We start from the raw sequence: 21,463 nt of genomic DNA, 5'->3' as shown, positions 1-21,463 counted from the left end.
AACGGTGTTGAGGCGGGTGGGAACAGCAGGGGGTGAAGGTGCTGTGTTTAAAGAGGTGGAGTTATGCAGATCTAAAACGCGTGGATTGCAGCAGCAGCAAGCCGAAAAGTGCAGGCATGTAAGGGATCTAGAGGTTGACAACATGTCTTCTTAACGGGAGTCCAGGAGCTCATCTCCACAAATGGACTTTTCAGGATCCTTGGGTGGCTCCGTAGTTTGAAACCAATTCTGGTCATCGCTTCTCGGCCTTTTGGCTAAGATCAAGTGTAGTATCTGTTCTTATCAGTTTAATATCTGATACGTCCCCTATCTGGGGACCATATATTAAATGGATTTTTAGAACAGGGAGATGGAAAAAGAGCTTGCTCTGTCCACTCCACGCATTGACCTGGTATTGCAGTATCTCCAGGACCGGTGCACCCCTTCTTTAATGCAGTTTCTAAAATCAGAAAGAATTGAATTCAATGTTTTTTGTTCATTTTGCTTGTTTGTCGGATTTTGGGATGGACTCTTTGGCTTTGCTTTTCTTCTCCTCATTGGATTTTTCATGTTCAAAGTTGCAGAAGCCAGATTACAAGCTCATTTTGGTTCAACTTCAGCAACTGTGCATTGCATTGCCATGTAATGTAATGAAATGCTATCTTTCTAGCTCTCCCTTTTTACTTCCTTTTGGATAAACAGACATATTAGGCAAGCATTTTGGAGCTTTCACCTAAATAACTACAGGTGGTGAGATAAGCTGCACAATATAATTGACCTTTCAGTATATTGTTGCACACACACCATCTATTTAGCAAATGCCCTTGTTATCAACAGCAGCCTTTTAAACTCACCTGAGCTAACAGGTATGTGCGCTGGTTACTCTGCTGCGCTTAAAATTTCTTTTTTGGTTTGCTACAATGCCTTTTCTGAAACGTTGTCTCCCTCTGCTGGAACACTGACTTCTTTCATTTAATGCCTGCAGACTATAAAAGAGAACCCAACCCAAAAAGTTTGGTTGATTAGTCTGTGGCATTCTGTTAAACTGTTGCTTATGGCGGTCTCTGTGAGCTTCTCAGCGACATTCAGCCAGCCAGGTATCCTGCCTGCAGTAGATGGAATGTGGCAATGGAACGCTGGCTGCGCGTGTCATAATAGGCTCTGAGCCTTTATATACCTGTGCACAGCAGCAGCCACCTTCAGTCTGCTGCTGGACAGCCAGCAGCAGCAGCAGCAGCAGGAGAGGTATGTAATCAGCAGCCCTCCTGCTAAGGGTAGACAGCTGCTCGTTCCACCCCACCCCCCGCCTTAATTGGTTCTCCTCCCTTCCAACGGTGTTGAGGCGGGTGGGAACAGCAGGGGGTGAAGGTGCTGTGTTTAAAGAGGTGGAGTTATGCAGATCTAAAACGCGTGGATTGCAGCAGCAGCAAGCCGAAAAGTGCAGGCATGTAAGGGATCTAGAGGTTGACAACATGTCTTCTTAACGGGAGTCCAGGAGCTCATCTCCACAAATGGACTTTTCAGGATCCTTGGGTGGCTCCGTAGTTTGAAACCAATTCTGGTTATCGCTTCTCGGCCTTTTGGCTAAGATCAAGTGTAGTATCTGTTCTTATCAGTTTAATATCTGATACGTCCCCTATCTGGGGACCATATATTAAATGGATTTTTAGAACAGGGAGATGGAAAAAGAGCTTGCTCTGTCCACTCCACGCATTGACCTGGTATTGCAGTATCTCTGTAGCACCCTGAGGATTCGGCTGCTACAGGGGTATTGCACCTCAATCCAGAGGTGTGATATTCCACTCCCGGGTAAGGATGGAGTGTGGAACTGAGCTCGGTAGGCTGCATGCACTACACACATCCCATTTCCGGGGAACAGGCCGACGGTACTCCCACTTAGAAATGTGCAGGTACGACCGAGTCTGTTCCTGGCTGGAGTGGGAGGGGGGTGGTACATCCCATGTAGTGTAGGGGCAGATAGGGGGAGCAGCCTGGGTAAAGATAGGAGCTCATTGGGTGCTGGTCACCTGAGCTCACACATAGAGGGTGTATATAAGGTGGGCACCAACTAAGATCAGGGTCAGATGCAGAGGATCAGATGCAGAGAGTCAGTCAGCTGCAGAGAACAAGTCAGGAGCAGAGGAGAGAAGAAAGACAAAGACCCAGAGTGAGAGAGGAGAAAAGAGAGAGACCCAGAGCACAGAAGAGAAGGACTCTGAGATCCCAACTCAAAGCACCGGGTGAAGAGTCGGCATCAGGGTACCGGAACCCAAGCTGGTGGGGGTAAAAACATTCCCCAGCCAGAGACCGGAGACCGTGGGCAGCGTCTGCCACGGTCACCCATCACATCCACCCCGAAGGCACACCACATGAAGGGTCAGGGAACCCAGGGCCAAGGGTGTCCCAACAGAAGGCCCGAGGGAGCTGGACCTAGGTGGATTACTGGTGGGGACGGCCAGAGAACGGGACAGAAAGAGAGCTCAGGGCCACGCTCCGGACTTGTTTGGGGGTTGGCTGGATCCAGGACCTGGTGGACGCAGCACGGCTCGGGTGGTCACTAGCAGCTGGAGTGACCAGTACAACATCTGCAGTAAGTAAACACCCTTAACTGCACAACCCGACTCTGTCTTCACTGCCGTCTGCACTACACCACCACAACCCCCATCCTCTGCGCCTGTCCCCTCTGAGGCTATACCCCTCCCGTTGGGGGTTATCCCACCAAGCTGCGCACCCACCATCAGCCTCAGCGGACCCTGCTGCAGCGGCGGCCACAGTGACCGCATCACAACGGGTGGCGTAGTCGACACAAAAGAACTCTTAATAACATCTGTAGGACTGCCACATAACACTGAGCTTGACGCCCTGGGCACGGGCCGGGTCACAGCCGCTCGGAGACTACAAACCCCCCCATCTGATCCGGTGCCGGGTATTCCCCTCAAAAAGGAATATGTCCCAGGGGGCGCGTCAACTTTGGCGTAGTCGGCAGGATTACGTGCCCGCAACACCCGGGTACTGCGTGCCTGAAGAAAAGTGCAAGTTTACCTCAGAAAGAAGTCTCCCGCCGGTTCCGGAGGGTCCACGCCATCGGACTCCATCACCAGTCGTTTCCCGCCGATTGTCCGCCATTTCCAACTTGTTCCCGCCATCTGCAGAGTTTCCCGCCACTGGGCGACGCTTCCCGCCAAAACCGCAGATTTCCCGCCTTGGAAGAGCAGCGGACGCCATTATGGGCGTGCCAAAGGAGGGCAAGAGGCCACCTCCCATCGTGGGCCAGGACAGAAAATGGCGCCAAAAGTGGAAACCGCCCCCACCAACAGAGACTGTGATGCTGGAGGTGTCTGTCAGCGTGAAAGAACTACCCCTGGAGCTGACAGTCACCGAGTTGCCCCGGGACCGCCCTCGAAGTGGGAGGAGACGAGAGAAAAGAACAAAGATGGGTGCCGCCTGGAGCAGTCTGGAGCGAGCGCACCCGGAGACAAGAAGTCTGGAGAGGAGTAGCAGAGAAGCTCACCCGGAGATGTCCAGAGAGCAGAGCAGCACCGGCCCGCTGGCCAGGAGCCTGCTGGAAGAAGAGCAGAGCAGCACCGACCCGTTGGTCAGGAGCCTGCTGGACACCACGACCCCACTAGGCCTAGTGGAGGTCCTTGCACAGCTCCCCCGAGACCGGGAGTGTGCGCAGACTGCCCTGGAGGGCCTCGCACGGAGGATGGCCCGGGTACAGCGCGAGATATTGGCGGAATGGAGCCGGGAGATGGCCCAGCAAGCTGAAACCAAGACGCAAGCTGAAACCAAGACCCGGAGCACGCCAGCCGAGATGAGGAAGGAGACCGCCTCTGAGGATGGCGCGGGAGGACCCAAGGCCGGAGACGGCGCCGAGGAGGGAGCCGAACGCATGGAGGCAGGTAAAGGGGACGCCTATACCCCAAGCCGTGACACCGCTTACCTGCCCCAGCTCCCCGTCGCAGAGCCCGAAAGTCCCCCTGCTGTGCCCGAAAACGCCATGTCACCGACGCAGACTAGGCCCCAACCGGAAGCCGCCGCCGCGACCCCTGTGACGTCACACGCCTCGACCCCGAGCGTGACCAAGCAGGCAGTACCACCAGCCTGGTCGCAGGGCCTAGAATTCCCGGGCGCCGCAACACCAACAGCGCCCCCTACCTCTGCGGAGCCTCCGGCCTGGTCGCAAGGCCAGGTAGCCCAGGGCGCCGCCGTATTAACGGTGCCCTTCACCTTCCAGGTGCCCCAGGCCTGGCCGCAAGGCCTGGGCAACCCGGGCGCCACCACCACCGCGCCCGCACCCGTAAAACCAAGGGTGCCGCGTCTGGGAGAGGACTTGTTTGCCCAGCACACGTGGCCGGACGGGCAGCCTTTCGTCTGGCCCCAGAAGTATTACGAACTGGAGCACCAGAGGAGGGTTGGGGCCATGTGTGCACCCCTGATTCCGGCTCCGAAGCCCGTAATAAGGATCTCGCCCCCGCTAGCGGAAGCACAGTTTGAGTGGGACCCCACCGGAGAAGATCTAATGGGGTTCACTCAGGAAACTAGGGCAGCTGCAGCAGAGCGTGCGGAGTGCTGCCGCCAACAGCTCGAGGAGTTTGCGAGGGAGCGGAGAGAGAGGCGGGTCCGGGAACAACAGGCCCAAATAAGGAGCGCCGAGCAAAAGAGCCGGACCAGGAGGGACCCCCGTGCAGCGCACAGTCCCCGTACCACCGGGACTGTAATCAAGTTCAACCAGCAGCATGGGTGGGGCTTCATTCGAGACAACAACACCCCCGGCGACGTCTTTGTCACGCGCAGAGACGTGGAGTCCCATCTGCCGGAGGGGCACAGGGGTCGTGACCTCTACATCGGAGATGAGGTCACCTTTACCCGGCACAAGTGTGCCAAGGGACCTTATGCCCTCCACGTACACCGCCTGACGGAGGAGGAGTTGCGGTGCGAGGAGGAGGAGCAAGAGGACCCGGACGGGTCTGAAGTAACAACCAGCTGTAAGCAAAGAGCAGGAGGAAGACGCCGTTGGGTGCGGCAGAGCAAGTGATGTAAATAGTTACCCGACCGGGTACCAAAGAAACTGTTGATACATATATATATAGTCCCCGTTGGGACCAGCTGAGTGAACTGTTTACCCGTTTACCCCTTAATCCCACAGGCTGAGGACTGTGAGCAGCCATTCCCTTCCCTCTACCTGGCCGAGGACTGAGAGCGGCCAACTTCCCCTGTATATAGTTGCGCTTCCTAAAGCGCCCCCTACCGGTTTTATAGGAAAACCAGTTTTTCTAAGAGACTGTCGCACTTTTCCCGGACACACGTTGCACAGTGTCCGGAGGAGGAACCTGAAACAAGAGACGACGAGAATGTTTATATGAAAAGTTTTATATATATAATGTTTTATATGTTTTATATGTTTATAAAAATTTTGTATGTTTTGGTGTTATTTATGTCTTACAGCCCGAGGACGTGCTGTGATTTACCAGGGGGGAATGTAGCACCCTGAGGATTCGGCTGCTACAGGGGTATTGCACCTCAATCCAGAGGTGTGATATTCCACTCCCGGGTAAGGATGGAGTGTGGAACTGAGCTCGGTAGGCTGCATGCACTACACACATCCCATTTCCGGGGAACAGGCCGACGGTACTCCCACTTAGAAATGTGCAGGTACGACCGAGTCTGTTCCTGGCTGGAGTGGGAGGGGGGTGGTACATCCCATGTAGTGTAGGGGCAGATAGGGGGAGCAGCCTGGGTAAAGATAGGAGCTCATTGGGTGCTGGTCACCTGAGCTCACACATAGAGGGTGTATATAAGGTGGGCACCAACTAAGATCAGGGTCAGATGCAGAGGATCAGATGCAGAGAGTCAGTCAGCTGCAGAGAACAAGTCAGGAGCAGAGGAGAGAAGAAAGACAAAGACCCAGAGTGAGAGAGGAGAAAAGAGAGAGACCCAGAGCACAGAAGAGAAGGACTCTGAGATCCCAACTCAAAGCACCGGGTGAAGAGTCGGCATCAGGGTACCGGAACCCAAGCTGGTGGGGGTAAAAACATTCCCCAGCCAGAGACCGGAAACCGTGGGCAGCGTCTGCCACGGTCACCCATCACATCCACCCCGAAGGCACACCACATGAAGGGTCAGGGAACCCAGGGCCAAGGGTGTCCCAACAGAAGGCCCGAGGGAGCTGGACCTAGGTGGATTACTGGTGGGGACGGCCAGAGAACGGGACAGAAAGAGAGCTCAGGGCCACGCTCCGGACTTGTTTGGGGGTTGGCTGGATCCAGGACCTGGTGGACGCAGCACGGCTCGGGTGGTCACTAGCAGCTGGAGTGACCAGTACAACATCTGCAGTAAGTAAACACCCTTAACTGCACAACCCGACTCTGTCTTCACTGCCGTCTGCACTACACCACCACAACCCCCATCCTCTGCGCCTGTCCCCTCTGAGGCTATACCCCTCCCGTTGGGGGTTATCCCACCAAGCTGCGCACCCACCATCAGCCTCAGCGGACCCTGCTGCAGCGGCGGCCACAGTGACCGCATCACAACGGGTGGCGTAGTCGACACAAAAGAACTCTTAATAACATCTGTAGGACTGCCACATAACACTGAGCTTGACGCCCTGGGCACGGGCCGGGTCACAGCCGCTCGGAGACTACAAACCCCCCCATCTGATCCGGTGCCGGGTATTCCCCTCAAAAAGGTATATGTCCCAGGGGGCGCGTCATCTCCAGGACCGGTGCACCCCTTCTTTAATGCAGTTTCTAAAATCAGAAAGAATTGAATTCAATGTTTTTTGTTCATTTTGCTTGTTTGTCGGATTTTGGGATGGACTCTTTGGCTTTGCTTTTCTTCTCCTCATTGGATATTTCATGTTCAAAGTTGCAGAAGCCAGATTACAAGCTCATTTTGGTTCAACTTCAGCAACTGTGCATTGCATTGCCATGTAATGTAATGAAATGCTATCTTTCTAGCTCTCCCTTTTTACTTCCTTTTGGATAAACAGACATATTAGGCAAGCATTTTGGAGCTTTCACCTAAATAACTACAGGTGGTGAGATAAGCTGCACAATATAATTGACCTTTCAGTATATTGTTGCACACACACCATCTATTTAGCAAATGCCCTTGTTATCAACAGCAGCCTTTTAAACTCACCTGAGCTAACAGGTATGTGCGCTGGTTACTCTGCTGCGCTTAAAATTTCTTTTTTGGTTTGCTACAATGCCTTTTCTGAAACGTTGTCTCCCTCTGCTGGAACACTGACTTCTTTCATTTAATGCCTGCAGACTATAAAAGAGAACCCAACCCAAAAAGTTTGGTTGATTAGTCTGTGGCATTCTGTTAAACTGTTGCTTATGGCGGTCTCTGTGAGCTTCTCAGCGACATTCAGCCAGCCAGGTATCCTGCCTGCAGTAGATGGAATGTGGCAATGGAACGCTGGCTGCGCGTGTCATAATAGGCTCTGAGCCTTTATATACCTGTGCACAGCAGCAGCCACCTTCAGTCTGCTGCTGGACAGCCAGCAGCAGCAGCAGCAGCAGCAGGAGAGGTATGTAATCAGCAGCCCTCCTGCTAAGGGTAGACAGCTGCTCGTTCCACCCCACCCCCCGCCTTAATTGGTTCTCCTCCCTTCCAACGGTGTTGAGGCGGGTGGGAACAGCAGGGGGTGAAGGTGCTGTGTTTAAAGAGGTGGAGTTATGCAGATCTAAAACGCGTGGATTGCAGCAGCAGCAAGCCGAAAAGTGCAGGCATGTAAGGGATCTAAAGGTTGACAACATGTCTTCTTAACGGGAGTCCAGGAGCTCATCTCCACAAATGGACTTTTCAGGATCCTTGGGTGGCTCCGTAGTTTGAAACCAATTCTGGTTATCGCTTCTCGGCCTTTTGGCTAAGATCAAGTGTAGTATCTGTTCTTATCAGTTTAATATCTGATACGTCCCCTATCTGGGGACCATATATTAAATGGATTTTTAGAACAGGGAGATGGAAAAAGAGCTTGCTCTGTCCACTCCACGCATTGACCTGGTATTGCAGTATCTCCAGGACCGGTGCACCCCTTCTTTAATGCAGTTTCTAAAATCAGAAAGAATTGAATTCAATGTTTTTTGTTCATTTTGCTTGTTTGTCGGATTTTGGGATGGACTCTTTGGCTTTGCTTTTCTTCTCCTCATTGGATTTTTCATGTTCAAAGTTGCAGAAGCCAGATTACAAGCTCATTTTGGTTCAACTTCAGCAACTGTGCATTGCATTGCCATGTAATGTAATGAAATGCTATCTTTCTAGCTCTCCCTTTTTACTTCCTTTTGGATAAACAGACATATTAGGCAAGCATTTTGGAGCTTTCACCTAAATAACTCCAGGTGGTGAGATAAGCTGCACAATATAATTGACCTTTCAGTATATTGTTGCACACACACCATCTATTTAGCAAATGCCCTTGTTATCAACAGCAGCCTTTTAAACTCACCTGAGCTAACAGGTATGTGCGCTGGTTACTCTGCTGCGCTTAAAATTTCTTTTTTGGTTTGCTACAATGCCTTTTCTGAAACGTTGTCTCCCTCTGCTGGAACACTGACTTCTTTCATTTAATGCCTGCAGACTATAAAAGAGAACCCAACCCAAAAAGTTTGGTTGATTAGTCTGTGGCATTCTGTTAAACTGTTGCTTATGGCGGTCTCTGTGAGCTTCTCAGCGACATTCAGCCAGCCAGGTATCCTGCCTGCAGTAGATGGAATGTGGCAATGGAACGCTGGCTGCGCGTGTCATAATAGGCTCTGAGCCTTTATATACCTGTGCACAGCAGCAGCCACCTTCAGTCTGCTGCTGGACAGCCAGCAGCAGCAGCAGCAGCAGCAGGAGAGGTATGTAATCAGCAGCCCTCCTGCTAAGGGTAGACAGCTGCTCGTTCCACCCCACCCCCCGCCTTAATTGGTTCTCCTCCCTTCCAACGGTGTTGAGGCGGGTGGGAACAGCAGGGGGTGAAGGTGCTGTGTTTAAAGAGGTGGAGTTATGCAGATCTAAAACGCGTGGATTGCAGCAGCAGCAAGCCGAAAAGTGCAGGCATGTAAGGGATCTAGAGGTTGACAACATGTCTTCTTAACGGGAGTCCAGGAGCTCATCTCCACAAATGGACTTTTCAGGATCCTTGGGTGGCTCCGTAGTTTGAAACCAATTCTGGTTATCGCTTCTCGGCCTTTTGGCTAAGATCAAGTGTAGTATCTGTTCTTATCAGTTTAATATCTGATACGTCCCCTATCTGGGGACCATATATTAAATGGATTTTTAGAACAGGGAGATGGAAAAAGAGCTTGCTCTGTCCACTCCACGCATTGACCTGGTATTGCAGTATCTCTGTAGCACCCTGAGGATTCGGCTGCTACAGGGGTATTGCACCTCAATCCAGAGGTGTGATATTCCACTCCCGGGTAAGGATGGAGTGTGGAACTGAGCTCGGTAGGCTGCATGCACTACACACATCCCATTTCCGGGGAACAGGCCGACGGTACTCCCACTTAGAAATGTGCAGGTACGACCGAGTCTGTTCCTGGCTGGAGTGGGAGGGGGGTGGTACATCCCATGTAGTGTAGGGGCAGATAGGGGGAGCAGCCTAGGTAAAGATAGGAGCTCATTGGGTGCTGGTCACCTGAGCTCACACATAGAGGGTGTATATAAGGTGGGCACCAACTAAGATCAGGGTCAGATGCAGAGGATCAGATGCAGAGAGTCAGTCAGCTGCAGAGAACAAGTCAGGAGCAGAGGAGAGAAGAAAGACAAAGACCCAGAGTGAGAGAGGAGAAAAGAGAGAGACCCAGAGCACAGAAGAGAAGGACTCTGAGATCCCAACTCAAAGCACCGGGTGAAGAGTCGGCATCAGGGTACCGGAACCCAAGCTGGTGGGGGTAAAAACATTCCCCAGCCAGAGACCGGAGACCGTGGGCAGCGTCTGCCACGGTCACCCATCACATCCACCCCGAAGGCACACCACATGAAGGGTCAGGGAACCCAGGGCCAAGGGTGTCCCAACAGAAGGCCCGAGGGAGCTGGACCTAGGTGGATTACTGGTGGGGACGGCCAGAGAACGGGACAGAAAGAGAGCTCAGGGCCACGCTCCGGACTTGTTTGGGGGTTGGCTGGATCCAGGACCTGGTGGACGCAGCACGGCTCGGGTGGTCACTAGCAGCTGGAGTGACCAGTACAACATCTGCAGTAAGTAAACACCCTTAACTGCACAACCCGACTCTGTCTTCACTGCCGTCTGCACTACACCACCACAACCCCCATCCTCTGCGCCTGTCCCCTCTGAGGCTATACCCCTCCCGTTGGGGGTTATCCCACCAAGCTGCGCACCCACCATCAGCCTCAGCGGACCCTGCTGCAGCGGCGGCCACAGTGACCGCATCACAACGGGTGGCGTAGTCGACACAAAAGAACTCTTAATAACATCTGTAGGACTGCCACGTAACACTGAGCTTGACGCCCTGGGCACGGGCCGGGTCACAGCCGCTCGGAGACTACAAACCCCCCCATCTGATCCGGTGCCGGGTATTCCCCTCAAAAAGGAATATGTCCCAGGGGGCGCGTCAACTTTGGCGTAGTCGGCAGGATTACGTGCCCGCAACACCCGGGTACTGCGTGCCTGAAGAAAAGTGCAAGTTTACCTCAGAAAGAAGTCTCCCGCCGGTTCCGGAGGGTCCACGCCATCGGACTCCATCACCAGTCGTTTTCCGCCGATTGTCCGCCATTTCCAACTTGTTCCCGCCATCTGCAGAGTTTCCCGCCACTGGGCGACGCTTCCCGCCAAAACCGCAGATTTCCCGCCTTGGAAGAGCAGCGGACGCCATTATGGGCGTGCCAAAGGAGGGCAAGAGGCCACCTCCCATCGTGGGCCAGGACAGAAAATGGCGCCAAAAGTGGAAACCGCCCCCACCAACAGAGACTGTGATGCTGGAGGTGTCTGTCAGCGTGAAAGAACTACCCCTGGAGCTGACAGTCACCGAGTTGCCCCGGGACCGCCCTCGAAGTGGGAGGAGACGAGAGAAAAGAACAAAGATGGGTGCCGCCTGGAGCAGTCTGGAGCGAGCGCACCCGGAGACAAGAAGTCTGGAGAGGAGTAGCAGAGAAGCTCACCCGGAGATGTCCAGAGAGCAGAGCAGCACCGGCCCGCTGGCCAGGAGCCTGCTGGAAGAAGAGCAGAGCAGCACCGACCCGTTGGTCAGGAGCCTGCTGGACACCACGACCCCACTAGGCCTAGTGGAGGTCCTTGCACAGCTCCCCCGAGACCGGGAGTGTGCGCAGACTGCCCTGGAGGGCCTCGCACGGAGGATGGCCCGGGTACAGCGCGAGATATTGGCGGAATGGAGCCGGGAGATGGCCCAGCAAGCTGAAACCAAGACGCAAGCTGAAACCAAGACCCGGAGCACGCCAGCCGAGATGAGGAAGGAGACCGCCTCTGAGGATGGCGCGGGAGGACCCAAGGCCGGAGACGGCGCCGAGGAGGGAGCCGAACGCATGGAGGCAGGTAAAGGGGACGCCTATACCCCAAGCCGTGACACCGCTTACCTGCCCCAGCTCCCCGTCGCAGAGCCCGAAAGTCCCCCTGCTGTGCCCGAAAACGCCATGTCACCGACGCAGACTAGGCCCCAACCGGAAGCCGCCGCCGCGACCCCTGTGACGTCACACGCCTCGACCCCGAGCGTGACCAAGCAGGAAGTACCACCAGCCTGGTCGCAGGGCCTAGAATTCCCGGGCGCCGCAACACCAACAGCGCCCCCTACCTCTGCGGAGCCTCCGGCCTGGTCGCAAGGCCAGGTAGCCCAGGGCGCCGCCGTATTAACGGTGCCCTTCACCTTCCAGGTGCACCAGGCCTGGCCGCAAGGCCTGGGCAACCCGGGCGCCACCACCACCGCGCCCGCACCCGTAAAACCAAGGGTGCCGCGTCTGGGAGAGGACTTGTTTGCCCAGCACACGTGGCCGGACGGGCAGCCTTTCGTCTGGCCCCAGAAGTATTACGAACTGGAGCACCAGAGGAGGGTTGGGGCCATGTGTGCACCCCTGATTCCGGCTCCGAAGCCCGTAATAAGGATCTCGCCCCCGCTAGCGGAAGCACAGTTTGAGTGGGACCCCACCGGAGAAGATCTAATGGGGTTCACTCAGGAAACTAGGGCAGCTGCAGCAGAGCGTGCGGAGTGCTGCCGCCAACAGCTCGAGGAGTTTGCGAGGGAGCGGAGAGAGAGGCGGGTCCGGGAACAACAGGCCCAAATAAGGAGCGCCGAGCAAAAGAGCCGGACCAGGAGGGACCCCCGTGCAGCGCACAGTCCCCGTACCACCGGGACTGTAATCAAGTTCAACCAGCAGCATGGGTGGGGCTTCATTCGAGACAACAACACCCCCGGCGACGTCTTTGTCACGCGCAGAGACGTGGAGTCCCATCTGCCGGAGGGGCACAGGGGTCGTGACCTCTACATCGGAGATGAGGTCACCTTTACCCGGCACAAGTGTGCCAAGGGACCTTATGCCCTCCACGTACACCGCCTGACGGAGGAGGAGTTGCGGTGCGAGGAGGAGGAGCAAGAGGACCCGGACGGGTCTGAAGTAACAACCAGCTGTAAGCAAAGAGCAGGAGGAAGACGCCGTTGGGTGCGGCAGAGCAAGTGATGTAAATAGTTACCCGACCGGGTACCAAAGAAACTGTTGATACATATATATATAGTCCCCGTTGGGACCAGCTGAGTGAACTGTTTACCCGTTTACCCCTTAATCCCACAGGCTGAGGACTGTGAGCAGCCATTCCCTTCCCTCTACCTGGCCGAGGACTGAGAGCGGCCAACTTCCCCTGTATATAGTTGCGCTTCCTAAAGCGCCCCCTACCGGTTTTATAGGAAAACCAGTTTTTCTAAGAGACTGTCGCACTTTTCCCGGACACACGTTGCACAGTGTCCGGAGGAGGAACCTGAAACAAGAGACGACGAGAATGTTTATATGAAAAGTTTTATATATATAATGTTTTATATGTTTTATATGTTTATAAAAATTTTGTATGTTTTGGTGTTATTTATGTCTTACAGCCCGAGGACGTGCTGTGATTTACCAGGGGGGAATGTAGCACCCTGAGGATTCGGCTGCTACAGGGGTATTGCACCTCAATCCAGAGGTGTGATATTCCACTCCCGGGTAAGGATGGAGTGTGGAACTGAGCTCGGTAGGCTGCATGCACTACACACATCCCATTTCCGGGGAACAGGCCGACGGTACTCCCACTTAGAAATGTGCAGGTACGACCGAGTCTGTTCCTGGCTGGAGTGGGAGGGGGGTGGTACATCCCATGTAGTGTAGGGGCAGATAGGGGGAGCAGCCTGGGTAAAGATAGGAGCTCATTGGGTGCTGGTCACCTGAGCTCACACATAGAGGGTGTATATAAGGTGGGCACCAACTAAGATCAGGGTCAGATGCAGAGGATCAGATGCAGAGAGTCAGTCAGCTGCAGAGAACAAGTCAGGAGCAGAGGAGAGAAGAAAGACAAAGACCCAGAGTGAGAGAGGAGAAAAGAGAGAGACCCAGAGCACAGAAGAGAAGGACTCTGAGATCCCAACTCAAAGCACCGGGTGAAGAGTCGGCATCAGGGTACCGGAACCCAAGCTGGTGGGGGTAAAAACATTCCCCAGCCAGAGACCGGAGACCGTGGGCAGCGTCTGCCACGGTCACCCATCACATCCACCCCGAAGGCACACCACATGAAGGGTCAGGGAACCCAGGGCCAAGGGTGTCCCAACAGAAGGCCCGAGGGAGCTGGACCTAGGTGGATTACTGGTGGGGACGGCCAGAGAACGGGACAGAAAGAGAGCTCAGGGCCACGCTCCGGACTTGTTTGGGGGTTGGCTGGATCCAGGACCTGGTGGACGCAGCACGGCTCGGGTGGTCACTAGCAGCTGGAGTGACCAGTACAACATCTGCAGTAAGTAAACACCCTTAACTGCACAACCCGACTCTGTCTTCACTGCCGTCTGCTCTACACCACCACAACCCCCATCCTCTGCGCCTGTCCCCTCTGAGGCTATACCCCTCCCGTTGGGGGTTATCCCACCAAGCTGCGCACCCACCATCAGCCTCAGCGGACCCTGCTGCAGCGGCGGCCACAGTGACCGCATCACAACGGGTGGCGTAGTCGACACAAAAGAACTCTTAATAACATCTGTAGGACTGCCACATAACACTGAGCTTGACGCCCTGGGCACGGGCCGGGTCACAGCCGCTCGGAGACTACAAACCCCCCCATCTGATCCGGTGCCTGGTATTCCCCTCAAAAAGGAATATGTCCCAGGGGGCGCGTCAACTTTGGCGTAGTCGGCAGGATTACGTGCCCGCAACACCCGGGTACTGCGTGCCTGAAGAAAAGTGCAAGTTTACCTCAGAAAGAAGTCTCCCGCCGGTTCCGGAGGGTCCACGCCATCGGACTCCATCACCAGTCGTTTTCCGCCGATTGTCCGCCATTTCCAACTTGTTCCCGCCATCTGCAGAGTTTCCCGCCACTGGGCGACGCTTCCCGCCAAAACCGCAGATTTCCCGCCTTGGAAGAGCAGCGGACGCCATTATGGGCGTGCCAAAGGAGGGCAAGAGGCCACCTCCCATCGTGGGCCAGGACAGAAAATGGCGCCAAAAGTGGAAACCGCCCCCACCAACAGAGACTGTGATGCTGGAGGTGTCTGTCAGCGTGAAAGAACTACCCCTGGAGCTGACAGTCACCGAGTTGCCCCGGGACCGCCCTCGAAGTGGGAGGAGACGAGAGAAAAGAACAAAGATGGGTGCCGCCTGGAGCAGTCTGGAGCGAGCGCACCCGGAGACAAGAAGTCTGGAGAGGAGTAGCAGAGAAGCTCACCCGGAGATGTCCATAGAGCAGAGCAGCACCGGCCCGCTGGCCAGGAGCCTGCTGGAAGAAGAGCAGAGCAGCACCGACCCGTTGGTCAGGAGCCTGCTGGACACCACGACCCCACTAGGCCTAGTGGAGGTCCTTGCACAGCTCCCCCGAGACCGGGAGTGTGCGCAGACTGCCCTGGAGGGCCTCGCACGGAGGATGGCCCGGGTACAGCGCGAGATATTGGCGGAATGGAGCCGGGAGATGGCCCAGCAAGCTGAAACCAAGACGCAAGCTGAAACCAAGACCCGGAGCACGCCAGCCGAGATGAGGAAGGAGACCGCCTCTGAGGATGGCGCGGGAGGACCCAAGGCCGGAGACGGCGCCGAGGAGGGAGCCGAACGCATGGAGGCAGGTAAAGGGGACGCCTATACCCCAAGCCGTGACACCGCTTACCTGCCCCAGCTCCCCGTCGCAGAGCCCGAAAGTCCCCCTGCTGTGCCCGAAAACGCCATGTCACCGACGCAGACTAGGCCCCAACCGGAAGCCGCCGCCGCGACCCCTGTGACGTCACACGCCTCGACCCCGAGCGTGACCAAGCAGGAAGTACCACCAGCCTGGTCGCAGGGCCTAGAATTCCCGGGCGCCGCAACACCAACAGCGCCCCCTACCTCTGCGGAGCCTCCGGCCTGGTCGCAAGGCCAGGTAGCCCAGGGCGCCGCCGTATTAACGGTGCCCTTCACCTTCCAGGTGCCCCAGGCCTGGCCGCAAGGCCTGGGCAACCCGGGCGCCACCACCACCGCGCCCGCACCCGTAAAACCAAGGGTGCCGCGTCTGGGAGAGGACTTGTTTGCCCAGCACACGTGGCCGGACGGGCAGCCTTTCGTCTGGCCCCAGAAGTATTACGAACTGGAGCACCAGAGGAGGGTTGGGGCCATGTGTGCACCCCTGATTCCGGCTCCGAAGCCCGTAATAAGGATCTCGCCCCCGCTAGCGGAAGCACAGTTTGAGTGGGACCCCACCGGAGAAGATCTAATGGGGTTCACTCAGGAAACTAGGGCAGCTGCAGCAGAGCGTGCGGAGTGCTGCCGCCAACAGCTCGAGGAGTTTGCGAGGGAGCGGAGAGAGAGGCGGGTCCGGGAACAACAGGCCCAAATAAGGAGCGCCGAGCAAAAGAGCCGGACCAGGAGGGACCCCCGTGCAGCGCACAGTCCCCGTACCACCGGGACTGTAATCAAGTTCAACCAGCAGCATGGGTGGGGCTTCATTCGAGACAACAACACCCCCGGCGACGTCTTTGTCACGCGCAGAGACGTGGAGTCCCATCTGCCGGAGGGGCACAGGGGTCGTGACCTCTACATCGGAGATGAGGTCACCTTTACCCGGCACAAGTGTGCCAAGGGACCTTATGCCCTCCACGTACACCGCCTGACGGAGGAGGAGTTGCGGTGCGAGGAGGAGGAGCAAGAGGACCCGGACGGGTCTGAAGTAACAACCAGCTGTAAGCAAAGAGCAGGAGGAAGACGCCGTTGGGTGCGGCAGAGCAAGTGATGTAAATAGTTACCCGACCGGGTACCAAAGAAACTGTTGATACATATATATATAGTCCCCGTTGGGACCAGCTGAGTGAACTGTTTACCCGTTTACCCCTTAATCCCACAGGCTGAGGACTGTGAGCAGCCATTCCCTTCCCTCTACCTGGCCGAGGACTGAGAGCGGCCAACTTCCCCTGTATATAGTTGCGCTTCCTAAAGCGCCCCCTACCGGTTTTATAGGAAAACCAGTTTTTCTAAGAGACTGTCGCACTTTTCCCGGACACACGTTGCACAGTGTCCGGAGGAGGAACCTGAAACAAGAGACGACGAGAATGTTTATATGAAAAGTTTTATATATATAATGTTTTATATGTTTTATATGTTTATAAAAATTTTGTATGTTTTGGTGTTATTTATGTCTTACAGCCCGAGGACGTGCTGTGATTTACCAGGGGGGAATGTAGCACCCTGAGGATTCGGCTGCTACAGGGGTATTGCACCTCAATCCAGAGGTGTGATATTCCACTCCCGGGTAAGGATGGAGTGTGGAACTGAGCTCGGTAGGCTGCATGCACTACACACATCCCATTTCCGGGGAACAGGCCGACGGTACTCCCACTTAGAAATGTGCAGGTACGACCGAGTCTGTTCCTGGCTGGAGTGGGAGGGGGGTGGTACATCCCATGTAGTGTAGGGGCAGATAGGGGGAGCAGCCTGGGTAAAGATAGGAGCTCATTGGGTGCTGGTCACCTGAGCTCACACATAGAGGGTGTATATAAGGTGGGCACCAACTAAGATCAGGGTCAGATGCAGAGGATCAGATGCAGAGAGTCAGTCAGCTGCAGAGAACAAGTCAGGAGCAGAGGAGAGAAGAAAGACAAAGACCCAGAGTGAGAGAGGAGAAAAGAGAGAGACCCAGAGCACAGAAGAGAAGGACTCTGAGATCCCAACTCAAAGCACCGGGTGAAGAGTCGGCATCAGGGTACCGGAACCCAAGCTGGTGGGGGTAAAAACATTCCCCAGCCAGAGACCGGAAACCGTGGGCAGCGTCTGCCACGGTCACCCATCACATCCACCCCGAAGGCACACCACATGAAGGGTCAGGGAACCCAGGGCCAAGGGTGTCCCAACAGAAGGCCCGAGGGAGCTGGACCTAGGTGGATTACTGGTGGGGACGGCCAGAGAACGGGACAGAAAGAGAGCTCAGGGCCACGCTCCGGACTTGTTTGGGGGTTGGCTGGATCCAGGACCTGGTGGACGCAGCACGGCTCGGGTGGTCACTAGCAGCTGGAGTGACCAGTACAACATCTGCAGTAAGTAAACACCCTTAACTGCACAACCCGACTCTGTCTTCACTGCCGTCTGCACTACACCACCACAACCCCCATCCTCTGCGCCTGTCCCCTCTGAGGCTATACCCCTCCCGTTGGGGGTTATCCCACCAAGCTGCGCACCCACCATCAGCCTCAGCGGACCCTGCTGCAGCGGCGGCCACAGTGACCGCATCACAACGGGTGGCGTAGTCGACACAAAAGAACTCTTAATAACATCTGTAGGACTGCCACATAACACTGAGCTTGACGCCCTGGGCACGGGCCGGGTCACAGCCGCTCGGAGACTACAAACCCCCCCATCTGATCCGGTGCCGGGTATTCCCCTCAAAAAGGAATATGTCCCAGGGGGCGCGTCATCTCCAGGACCGGTGCACCCCTTCTTTAATGCAGTTTCTAAAATCAGAAAGAATTGAATTCAATGTTTTTTGCTCATTTTGCTTGTTTGTCGGATTTTGGGATGGACTCTTTGGCTTTGCTTTTCTTCTCCTCATTGGATTTTTCATGTTCAAAGTTGCAGAAGCCAGATTACAAGCTCATTTTGGTTCAACTTCAGCAACTGTGCATTGCATTGCCATGTAATGTAATGAAATGCTATCTTTCTAGCTCTCCCTTTTTACTTCCTTTTGGATAAACAGACATATTAGGCAAGCATTTTGGAGCTTTCACCTAAATAACTACAGGTGGTGAGATAAGCTGCACAATATAATTGACCTTTCAGTATATTGTTGCACACACACCATCTATTTAGCAAATGCCCTTGTTATCAACAGCAGCCTTTTAAACTCACCTGAGCTAACAGGTATGTGCGCTGGTTACTCTGCTGCGCTTAAAATTTCTTTTTTGGTTTGCTACAATGCCTTTTCTGAAACGTTGTCTCCCTCTGCTGGAACACTGACTTCTTTCATTTAATGCCTGCAGACTATAAAAGAGAACCCAACCCAAAAAGTTTGGTTGATTAGTCTGTGGCATTCTGTTAAACTGTTGCTTATGGCGGTCTCTGTGAGCTTCTCAGCGACATTCAGCCAGCCAGGTATCCTGCCTGCAGTAGATGGAATGTGGCAATGGAACGCTGGCTGCGCGTGTCATAATAGGCTCTGAGCCTTTATATACCTGTGCACAGCAGCAGCCACCTTCAGTCTGCTGCTGGACAGCCAGCAGCAGCAGCAGCAGCAGCAGGAGAGGTATGTAATCAGCAGCCCTCCTGCTAAGGGTAGACAGCTGCTCGTTCCACCCCACCCCCCGCCTTAATTGGTTCTCCTCCCTTCCAACGGTGTTGAGGCGGGTGGGAACAGCAGGGGGTGAAGGTGCTGTGTTTAAAGAGGTGGAGTTATGCAGATCTAAAACGCGTGGATTGCAGCAGCAGCAAGCCGAAAAGTGCAGGCATGTAAGGGATCTAGAGGTTGACAACATGTCTGCTTAACGGGAGTCCAGGAGCTCATGTCCACAAATGGACTTTTCAGGATCCTTGGGTGGCTCCGTAGTTTGAAACCAATTCTGGTTATCGCTTCTCGGCCTTTTGGCTAAGATCAAGTGTAGTATCTGTTCTTATCAGTTTAATATCTGATACGTCCCCTATCTGGGGACCATATATTAAATGGATTTTTAGAACAGGGAGATGGAAAAAGAGCTTGCTCTGTCCACTCCACGCATTGACCTGGTATTGCAGTATCTCCAGGACCGGTGCACCCCTTCTTTAATGCAGTTTCTAAAATCAGAAAGAATTGAATTCAATGTTTTTTGTTCATTTTGCTTGTTTGTCGGATTTTGGGATGGACTCTTTGGCTTTGCTTTTCTTCTCCTCATTGGATTTTTCATGTTCAAAGTTGCAGAAGCCAGATTACAAGCTCATTTTGGTTCAACTTCAGCAACTGTGCATTGCATTGCCATGTAATGTAATGAAATGCTATCTTTCTAGCTCTCCCTTTTTACTTCCTTTTGGATAAACAGACATATTAGGCAAGCATTTTGGAGCTTTCACCTAAATAACTACAGGTGGTGAGATAAGCTGCACAATATAATTGACCTTTCAGTATATTGTTGCACACACACCATCTATTTAGCAAATGCCCTTGTTATCAACAGCAGCCTTTTAAACTCACCTGAGCTAACAGGTATGTGCGCTGGTTACTCTGCTGCGCTTAAAATTTCTTTTTTGGTTTGCTACAATGCCTTTTCTGAAACGTTGTCTCCCTCTGCTGGAACACTGACTTCTTTCATTTAATGCCTGCAGACTATAAAAGAGAACCCAACCCAAAAAGTTTGGTTGATTAGTCTGTGGCATTCTGTTAAACTGTTGCTTATGGCGGTCTCTGTGAGCTTCTCAGCGACATTCAGCCAGCCAGGTATCCTGCCTGCAGTAGATGGAATGTGGCAATGGAACGCTGGCTGCGCGTGTCATAATAGGCTCTGAGCCTTTATATACCTGTGCACAGCAGCAGCCACCTTCAGTCTGCTGCTGGACAGCCAGCAGCAGCAGCAGCAGCAGCAGGAGAGGTATGTAATCAGCAGCCCTCCTGCTAAGGGTAGACAGCTGCTCGTTCCACCCCACCCCCCGCCTTAATTGGTTCTCCTCCCTTCCAACGGTGTTGAGGCGGGTGGGAACAGCAGGGGGTGAAGGTGCTGTGTTAAAAGAGGTAGAGTTATGCAGATCTAAAACGCGTGGATTGCAGCAGCAGCAAGCCGAAAAGTGCAGGCATGTAAGGGATCTAGAGGTTGACAACATGTCTTCTTAACGGGAGTCCAGGAGCTCATCTCCACAAATGGACTTTTCAGGATCCTTGGGTGGCTCCGTAGTTTGAAACCAATTCTGGTTATCGCTTCTCGGCCTTTTGGCTAAGATCAAGTGTAGTACCTGTTCTTATCAGTTTAATATCTGATACGTCCCCTATCTGGGGACCATATATTAAATGGATTTTTAGAACAGGGAGATGGAAAAAGAGCTTGCTCTGTCCACTCCACGCATTGACATGGTATTGCAGTATCTCCAGGACCGGTGCACCCCTTCTTTAATGCAGTTTCTAAAATCAGAAAGAATTGAATTCAATGTTTTTTGTTCATTTTGCTTGTTTGTCGGATTTTGGGATGGACTCTTTGGCTTTGCTATTCTTCTCCTCATTGGATTTTTCATGTTCAAAGTTGCAGAAGCCAGATTACAAGCTCATTTTGGTTCAACTTCAGCAACTGTGCATTGCATTGCCATGTAATGTAATGAAATGCTATCTTTCTAGCTCTCCCTTTTTACTTCCTTTTGGATAAACAGACATATTAGGCAAGCATTTTGGAGCTTTCACCTAAATAACTACAGGTGGTAAGATAAGTTGCACAATATAATTGACCTTTCAGTATATTGTTGCACACACACCATCTATTTAGCAAATGCCCTTGTTATCAACAGCAGCCTTTTAAACTCACCTGAGCTAACAGGTATGTGCGCTGGTTACTCTGCTGCGCTTAAAATTTCTTTTTTGGTTTGCTACAATGCCTTTTCTGAAACGTTGTCTCCCTCTGCTGGAACACTGACTTCTTTCATTTAATGCCTGCAGACTATAAAAGAGAACCCAACCCAAAAAGTTTGGTTGATTAGTCTGTGGCATTCTGTTAAACTGTTGCTTATGGCGGTCTCTGTGAGCTTCTCAGCGACATTCAGCCAGCCAGGTATCCTGCCTGCAGTAGATGGAATGTGGCAATGGAACGCTGGCTGCGCGTGTCATAATAGGTTCTGAGCCTTTATATACCTGTGCACAGCAGCAGCCACCTTCAGTCTGCTGCTGGACAGCCAG

General features: G+C 53.7%; 6 non-coding genes across 6 annotated transcripts; all 6 read left to right on the top strand.

The window, feature by feature from the left end:
- The first annotated feature begins 234 nt into the window (after positions 1 to 234).
- On the top strand, positions 235 to 425 carry LOC141207832 (U2 spliceosomal RNA). The gene has a single exon (XR_012278154.1). It is a non-coding gene; the product is annotated as a U2 spliceosomal RNA (small nuclear RNA).
- Positions 426 to 1,543: 1,118 nt separating this feature from the next.
- Positions 1,544 to 1,728, top strand: LOC141207246 (U2 spliceosomal RNA). The gene has a single exon (XR_012277663.1). It is a non-coding gene; the product is annotated as a U2 spliceosomal RNA (small nuclear RNA).
- Positions 1,729 to 7,835: 6,107 nt separating this feature from the next.
- LOC141207831 (U2 spliceosomal RNA) lies at positions 7,836 to 8,026 on the top strand. The gene has a single exon (XR_012278153.1). It is a non-coding gene; the product is annotated as a U2 spliceosomal RNA (small nuclear RNA).
- A 1,121-nt stretch (positions 8,027 to 9,147) lies between these two features.
- On the top strand, positions 9,148 to 9,332 carry LOC141207245 (U2 spliceosomal RNA). The gene has a single exon (XR_012277662.1). It is a non-coding gene; the product is annotated as a U2 spliceosomal RNA (small nuclear RNA).
- Positions 9,333 to 19,184: 9,852 nt separating this feature from the next.
- On the top strand, positions 19,185 to 19,375 carry LOC141207830 (U2 spliceosomal RNA). Its single transcript, XR_012278152.1, has one exon. It is a non-coding gene; the product is annotated as a U2 spliceosomal RNA (small nuclear RNA).
- Positions 19,376 to 20,496: 1,121 nt separating this feature from the next.
- LOC141207227 (U2 spliceosomal RNA) lies at positions 20,497 to 20,687 on the top strand. The gene has a single exon (XR_012277648.1). It is a non-coding gene; the product is annotated as a U2 spliceosomal RNA (small nuclear RNA).
- Positions 20,688 to 21,463: the final 776 nt, after the last annotated feature.

The sequence above is a fragment of the Phyllobates terribilis genome, unplaced genomic scaffold (assembly GCF_046119375.1).
Source record: "Phyllobates terribilis strain yellow unplaced genomic scaffold, ASM4611937v1 Scaffold_160__1_contigs__length_4322635, whole genome shotgun sequence".
In the NCBI taxonomy this organism is placed as follows: Eukaryota; Metazoa; Chordata; class Amphibia; order Anura; family Dendrobatidae; genus Phyllobates; species Phyllobates terribilis.
The sequence above is the reverse complement of the archived record's forward strand: the minus strand, read 5'-3'. Positions and strand labels throughout refer to the sequence as shown.